The 8724-nt window shown below is 44.9% G+C and overlaps 1 protein-coding gene across 3 annotated transcripts in view; it reads right to left on the reverse strand.

The window, feature by feature from the left end:
- The window catches only part of BMPR2 (bone morphogenetic protein receptor type 2), a 185306-nt gene that overhangs the window by 123822 nt on the left and 52760 nt on the right, over nt 1-8724 (reverse strand). The window lies entirely within an intron of this gene.

The following is an 8724-nucleotide window of genomic DNA, read 5'->3' on the forward strand; positions in this document are numbered from 1 at the left end:
CCATGCTCCTTCCACCACACCGGACTTACCAGCTGGAGGCAACTATATCTGAAATCACATTAGTATTGGCCGATATGCCACCTTGAATATTGGCTATCTGCATCAGCCCCTAAAATCTCTATTGGTGTACCGCTAAATACTTTGCAATATCACATAAATACAAAGCACTAGTGACTATACTCATAAAATGCATACATATTATACATAAAAATCATACACTTAAAAATGGGCAATTCACACATCAGTTTGACAGATTGCATTCTATATTGATTGTTAAATAATAATTTCTTTTGAGTCAGAATTAAGATTGTTGTTCTACAATAAAATACAAATATTTGCATTTGATAAGCATGTTTCCCTTCAATAAGTGGGATAGTGTTTTAAATACAGGTCAAGTTTTATCAGCTCAAAACTCCTACATCAACTTGGGTATACAGTAGCCTCATCTAGGCTTGGGTTTAAGATGTGGAATTAGGCTAACCTAACTAACCTTGGGAGAAGTCTAAAGTTTAACTTACCTAGTTTAGCACATAGCATGCAGCATGTAGTGTCTAGACTACTTTTAAAAGGTGCTAGCTCACGCTAATATTGTGCCTTAAAACATAGTCTAAGCAATGCCTCAAGGGACAACACTAGTACAGCTGTGGTGGTCGCTGAATCAGGGTTAGTCTAAAGTGTGGGAAAGGCCTAGCAGTTAAAATGGGGGACTCTGCTAAGGGCTCCGGTTCTAAGTTATAGTTCTAAGAAGTCAGTCTTCTAGAGGGCATACTGTAGAACCCAGAAGCTAACTGGTGAGTTCTCGTTAAATAATTCATCTTTCCCTTTCTCTGAGAGGGAGTCTGAAACAACTGTGGTCAGCTTTTTTTTTTTTTTTTTTTTTTTTTAAACAGGCATGCTACAAGTTAAGTCTCATGCGCTCCCCAAGTGGTGCTCTGATTCTCAACCACAGAGGCTACCCGATAGAATTTGCACCCTTGGGCACCAGAATAGAAGCAGGAGGCTTGAGCCTCTGGTTGTGCAGAGTGAAGTGGAGTGGAGGCAGGATGATGCTATAAGGGGTGAATCATTGCCAAGAGCCAGATTAATACTTACCTGACCCAGCAACCACCTCAATCTTGTATGGCAAACAAGGATGCAAAGCCCTCAATTTGGGTAGTGGCTGCTGGGTCAGGGAAGGGTGGACTCTTGGTGGTGGCATCTGACAGCTTCTCTCACAGCAGCATACTGTCTCTCCCCTTCCTCCCACACCCCCAACTCCTCCATGTGGCTAGAAGCACAAGTCCTGCCTCCCTTTACAGAGTGCCCAGAGCTCACATGTCACACACAACAGCTGCCTGTGTCACTTTTGACATGCATGCTCTGGGTTGTCCACCATAAGTTTTCTTATAGAAGCAGTCATTTGTCCATGTGCATTTTTGTCTCCCACTAATAGGTGTGTATAAATAAACCAACACAGTTGCTTTCCTTTTAACTGGGGGGATTCTACCCTTGGTTGTTAAATATCAATAAATAGAATTATTGGGAAAGCTATTTGTAGTGATGTAGCGACACTGATGCACATAGTCCTCCCACTACTAGAATACAACTGCACCAGATGCAGAAGATATGAAAAACACAGTATAACATATAAAATTAGATTTTACCCCCCCCCCCAATAATTTGGTTGTATAGACAGATTGATTGGTTTGTATACAGATTTGAGATATACACGGGTAGAAAGCATCTGACCCTCAAGATGTGTAGTGCAATATCAAATTATATCCTATATCAGGATTGTCCAAATAACAGCCCACAGGCCACATGAGACTCATGAGGGGTTAATACATGGCCCCAGGTTCCCACTTGGCTGCTACTGCTCCTAATGCTCTGGCTGCAGCAGCAGTCTGGATCTTGGGACTTTCCCTCCCTCCCCCAGCTTCTTCTGCCTGATACAACCCCAGAGGCAATGTACACAGTACAACATGCAGTGCCAGAGGGACCGGCATCCTAGAGCAATGGTGTGGCATGTTGCCATGGGGGAGCCTACGGAGAGCAGCAGGGATGCCATGCCACACTGCATGAGGGTGGGAGTACTCATCTCCATGCACACAGTACAACAGGCTGAGGGAGTGCCTGCTCATGCACACAGTGCAACAATGTGTGGGAGCATCTACTTGTACACAGTGTACAATCTTCAGAGCCTGTGGCCCCTCAGGTGTACACCCTCCACTGGTGCAGCCCATGGGGTGTGTGGCCCTTGGCTACTTAGAAGTTGGGACAGCCTTGGCCTACATAACAAAATCTCTTTATTCTATGCATACTTTTATTAACAGTGCAAACATCTCCTTCCAGGCTGATCACAACCAGAAGAGTCCCTACTCAAGTGTGTATTCTTCTAAAACTGGTCTCACTCTTTAGCCTTGTACAAATATATAATTTTTTTCTGGGAGACTTACTGCTCCCCCAGGAGACATGCAGATTGTACAGATGTTCAGGCTTTTTCTCCCCAAGTAAAAATGACCATTCCAGGAGAAAAATAACCAGGGAACAACCAGGGTTATCTCACTTCCAAGTGAGTTTCTCTTGGGAGAGGAAATATCTGTGCATGCCATTTGTCCCTGAAACCCTGTGCTATGTACAAGGAATGCAAAGAAGAAAGTTCTTTTTGGAGGTGTCGGGATTAGCAATTAAGACACCTTAGTTTGCTCTTCCATCTGCCAAAGAACCACTTGTTATGGTAGTGTAAGAGTAATGTTGTAGCTGTGATGGTCCAGAAAGTATGCAAGAGGCAAGGATTTCTTAGGCGATCTCTCTTATTAGACCAACTGTGTAGTTGGGATAAAGTTAGATGAGCTTCAGACAGGCCCCGAGGAAGAATGTCTTACATTCAAAACTTTTCTGTTGGATCAACTATGTAGTTGAGATAAAGTTAAAAGACACCACCCTAAGAAGTCCTTGCCTCTCACAGAAAGATCCACTTCACATTCATCTTGCAGCACAAGTAGTATAAAAGTTGATCTTTGCAGCTGTTTAGACTATCAATATATTACTTCAAGAAACAGAGAACAGGCAGGAACAAGAGCAATTGTGACAGCAGCCCTGTTAATAGTTCTGGATGTTTTGGAGGATAAAAAAGTTTACTGTTACAGCTTTTTAGCTAGGTCTAAACTTCTGAATATTCTGGCATTGGTTGTTTTTTTTTTCAAAACCATCCAATCAAGCCACCATTATCCACCAAATCCAGAACTATTCAGAAACAGCACTTCTGGTTAACATGCTAGGTTTAGGTACATCAAACACATCTGAATACAGGCTACTGTGAATAGCCTTGCTGCAACTAGCAATTCCAACTGCTTGAATCTATCTCCTATATCCTGTACACTGTCAAACCAAATAATCCTGTGCAAGAGAACATGATGAAGTAACATGCTTTTTGCTAAGAGAGATACAATTGCTCTTCAAATAGAAGAGGGCAGCTCAAACCTTGCAATAGTAAAGCAGTGTGGATTTCTTCCTATAGGAGAGATGAAGAGAAGGATTCCTCCAGTTGCACAGAAAGATACCATCTGACATGAAGATGGCAGAACAAAGCAACTTAACAAGATACAAAATACAAGATACAAAACAGCCTTCAATTTTAAGATGAAATAGGTTAGTTCATCAATGGACATTCATTAATAAAATCATATCATGCTCTTTCTGCTCAGTTTTAGTCACCATAAATACAATTTAAGCTTTCATCATTTCATATTGGCTAAGGCCAAAATCGAAGCTGAGGATTCCTTAATCATCCATCTTACAATTTTCCCCACTATTATCAAGCAGCATTTAACCTGGTCAGTACTTTAATGGAAAAATAACCAAGATGGGAAAGGAAATGCTAGTGGCAATTCATTCATTTGGTGGCACTGCTTCATTTGCTAAACATGAAATCAATTGAAAAAACCCTCCCTCATTTAGCCAATGTACTTTTGGAATGATCATTTTTAATAGATAATAAGAAAGGAAATCCAGCTATTAGAAACTTCTATAAGCAACTGTATGGTTTGTTACTGACAAAAATGGCTGATTCGATCCCATTTGGAAGGAAATACTGGGCTCTGAAAATTATGTGCATTAAGACACATTTTTATTTTATCCTGCCTTTTGCCCGACTTCAGACTAACTACCTCTCAAGACACATACAGCATCATCTTGATTACAGCAATTCTACCTCCTGGTATTGCCTGCACTTCTCAGCAGAAAGCTGAAACGTTCAGGTTTAGAGTAGGTATTGCTGGAAAACAGCCACAGGAAAACCATTGTGTTATTCAACAGTTATTATGCATGGCTTCCCAGAAGGCATTTAGCAAGAAGAAGCTAAACCCCTCTCCTGTATGGCTATTATGTGCTTTATTTGGGGTATCTCAGCTTCCAGGTACTTAAAGGTCACTGGGGGGGCAGTGATGGGGTAGGCAGCTGCTGTAGCTTGGGTTCCAGTCCCTATCAGGGCCTGGGGTCATAGCTGCAGCTGCTGGCACTACTTGCCTTTCTCCCCCACTCCCCTGCCATCTTCACGCCCTTCATCTCTCCCCTACAGCCTCTTCACCCCATTTCCCTCCCTCCCCCTCCCCCCTGCAACAGAGCCTCTGCTCCCCCACCTTACCCCTTACCTTTGCTCCATGCTGACTGGCTCCATGCACACTGCAGCTTCAGGCACTGAACACAGCCCTTGCCCAACCCCGCAGCAGTAGTTCATAGCCTGCAAGGCTGCTATGGAGTCTGGGCTGGGGCCACACACAGCTCCAAGCTAGAAGGTGGACCGAGCCTGCAGGTACAGAACAGAGGCTGGGGATGGGCACACAGAGGGTAGGCACAGGCAGAGGGCAATCTGCTTGACCTCCCCATACTACCTGACCCCCACTGCATCAGTGGGAAGGAATAAATTAAAGATGACCCTCAAATAAACAGATTCTATACATCAAAAATTATAACACATTTATAATTTTTCTATGTATAGAATCTAATTATTGGGGGGCTGTCTTAAGTTCAGAGTCATCTTAGATTCAAGTAAATATGGTAAATGCTGTATCTTACATTATCCTCTGTCAGAACATGCTATCACATCGCCTGAAAACTATAATGCAGAAATAGAAGCAACAAAATATGAATTGCTGCAGACATGTAAATTCTTGTGTCCAGAGGGCAATGGAACAGCAACAGAAAACAAAGAAAATCCAAATCATACCATATCCCTGTACAGATAAAAGTCGAACAAACTAAAAAATCCTAGGAAGGGAAATTTGCAACTATTCATATCAGTGACATCAAGACAATCAAACACTCACTGAGAGTAAAAACCAATTTTTCAGAAATGAGTAAAGGAAACACTTAAATTTTTGCATGACTGAAATCTCTAAATGAGAAACAGAAACAGCTAACTAGGAAAAAAGTCTATCCATTTGGCCAAAGCCACAACTGCAATCCAGCACAAGAGATCACAAAAGAAAAGGTAAAACAAAGAAAAGAGACTATAAATAATAAAAAAGAAAAAAACTTAAATGAAAAGAAGCATAGTTTATATGAAAAACAAAATTATGGATATTTTGAACACTGCAAGAAAACAAAACAGAGACAAGCCTTTTAAAATTCTAATTTAAATAATATAAAAATGACTTTTCACTGAAAGGCATTTAGGCACTACATGTAAATCAAGACATCTTTAGTCATGCCAAGTAGTATTTACTCAGAAATGTCCCACTGAAGTAGTCAATGCTACTGAGAAATTAAGTGTAGCATCTCCTCCATTTGTTTACAAGTTATGAACTGCGCTGAATATTTAAGAGAAAAGTGTTCTTTCCCCAATGTCCTGGTTATCCTACTCTCTTTTCATACACCCTACACATCCAGATCATGTTAATATTTTGCCATTTCTTCCTCCACAACTTTCAGATGACCCAGCTCTTCCTCACTATTCCAACAGTTGAGTCTCCAATTTATGTCCCAATTACTGCAATCTGTCATTTCTTCAATGGTCATAATAGATATGGGGTGGGCAATTATTTGCGTTGCAGGACCACTTAAGGAGTATTGCTGAACTGTTGTGGGCCAGGGGCCGAAGACCCTGCATGGTTTGTGTGCGTGTGTGGGGGGAGAATTGATCCTATCTGGCTCTGGCTCGCCGCCCCCACCCCCACTGCCAGGGGACTAGACAGAGTGGGCAGAGTCTCCACTGAGACCAGACAGGACCCTCATGGGCAGTTTATGCTTGGCTGAGCAGATAGGTTGAAGCCATGGGCAGGAGGGGAATAGCATCTAGCATCTATGAATCCAGGAGCAGGACAGGTGGGCAGGGCTGGGATTGCAGGATGGCGACAGTGTGGGACTGGAGCCTGGGGCAAAGCCAAAATCTGCTCCCTGTACATCCCTGCAATGGGCACCAGTTTCATGGGCAGGGACATGCAGATTGCAGCTCTACCTCAGGCATCAGCCCCAGGTTGTCATCACCCTCAGGCTGAAGTGGAACTAGATTACAGCTCTCCCATTTTCTGGGTGAATGATCTGAACACCAGTCTATTATGCAAAAGGTGGGCAGAACCATGACTACCACCAAAAGTGAACCAATCACCTGCCCATGAAGGAACTTGAGTCTCCAAGTCAGGGGCAGGCAAAATCCAGCCCATCAGACAATTTCATTTGGCCCATGAGCACCCACCAATTAACTGTACCCTGCCCAGCCCACGTGACTCTTCCACCCTCATGAGCAGAAGGGTCCAGTCCAGCCAACATGCACAACTTCCAGGTGGGGCTGCTGCTGCCACTGCTGCAGCTGCTGAGGAACCTGTTTGGTTTCCCCAGCCTCCAGCAGCTCCTCCTCCTGTCCCTGCTGCAGCGCTCACTCCAGGTAATAGGTAGGGAAGTGGCATGGCAGGGAGTTGCAGCTGGGCAGGAGCACGGAGCATGGGGCTGGCAGGAGCCTGTGCCCAAGGGGGTCAGTGGGAGCACAGAGCTCACATGGGCAGGTGGTGGGTGTGTGGGGTATGAGGGAGGTGTGGGGTGTGCTCCCCCACATGGTGCACAGCCAACACCAGTGACAGCAGCTGCAAGCAGGAGGCCCTCAGGGTGTTCATGGCCCACGCAGGTGCTGGTGCCCAGTGGCATGTGACTCCAGCCAGTTCCAGGAGCTGTACATGGCAGCAAGAACTGGAGCCAAGCCAGCCTGCCTCTATGGCAGGGCTCCCTGCGGCTGCCAGCACTCACGTGCCACTAAGAGGAAGCCCCATGCAATGGAGCCGGCTGCCTTCCCCACTCCCTGCCACCATGTGCAGGTCACAGGACTCTGCCAGGAAGCCTTGGCTGCAGCTCCACTCCATTTCCGGTGGAGTCCTATGAGCTGCATGTGGTGGCAGGGAGTGGGGAAGGCAGCCAGCTCCATCATGTTGGGCTCCCCTCTGGTGTTGCACAAGTCCCAGGAGCTGCATGCATACCATGAGGAGCCCCACACGATAGAGGCAGGTCAGCCTGACTCCGCTCCTTGCTGCCATGTGCAGCTCCCAGAATTGGCTGGAGCCATGCACCACCGGACAGCAATGCCTGCACAGGCCATGAGCACCCTGAGGGGTTGCCACATGCTGCTGCTGCCGGCACCAAGGACTGTATGCCATGGGAGTGAGTGGGTGTGTGGGTGGCTCCCCACCCTCCCTCACACCCCACAAACCCACACTTTGTCCTCACACCTCCACCACACACACACACACACACAGCCACACCCCTTCACAAACTGCACACACTGCTCTACACCCTGCCATACACATACACCCACACCCCACACAACCCCCCCCACACACAATATACAAGAATAAGACTTTATTTTTGCTCCATTATACAATCATCTCTATATACACACTATGCAAACACAAATTATTACAAAAATATTTTTTGAAATAAAATTAAAATGCTATAGTAGATGTTTGACATTTAGTCTATTATTTGTGTTTTTTTCTGGTTCCAAGATGGTAATCCCCCCCAAAAGGAGTACTTCTCGGGGCAAGAGGAGGGACTTCTGGTAAAAAAGGTCAGGAGTTAGGGGTAGGACTTCCAATCCCAAAATGGTGACCACAGGGTGGGGCACCTGTCAAGGGACAGGGCTACCTTTGCAGCCCTCAACAGTTCACCAAAATTCATTAAGTGGCCCTCCAGCTGAAATAATTGCCCACCCCTGCTCTAAGTGTAGACAAGGATTTCAGGATATGAATCCCATTTTTCATATTATTGCCTAGGTCCAAAAGGAAGAATCCCTTGCTTCAGCATTTTTTTTTTTACCAGCATGTCTAAGTATCCTGCATATTCCACTCGCTTGCCGTTGTGAATCTTATTCCTAGATATCTAAGTCTCCACACAAAGTACAAGGAACTTAGATACCTAACTCAGGTAAGCAAGTTTTACTGCTAGAGCCAGGCATCTAGAAGTTAGTACTGGGATGTTTGGCACAGCCATACCTAGATCTTTAAGTGAATCTCACCTTAATCTTGCTGTGTTAAACTCTTAATTAAATGTCCTTAGTGAACTGACCTGTCCACAGCCACTATAAACATCTGAATCTGATATATTCTAAACAAGTCATGCTTACCACCTTCTCCCGTAGAGACGGGGGTAGTCAGCCATGTCAGTCTGAAGTCAGGCAGAAGGCAACGCAGGGTGGCACTAAGAAACTAACTGGTTCAGATAGGTAAGCCAGCTGCAATTTAATTCCTGCACTACTGCTCA

Source organism: Alligator sinensis, unplaced genomic scaffold (genome assembly GCF_000455745.1).
Source record: "Alligator sinensis unplaced genomic scaffold, ASM45574v1 scaffold755_2, whole genome shotgun sequence".
NCBI lineage: Eukaryota > Metazoa > Chordata > Crocodylia > Alligatoridae > Alligator > Alligator sinensis.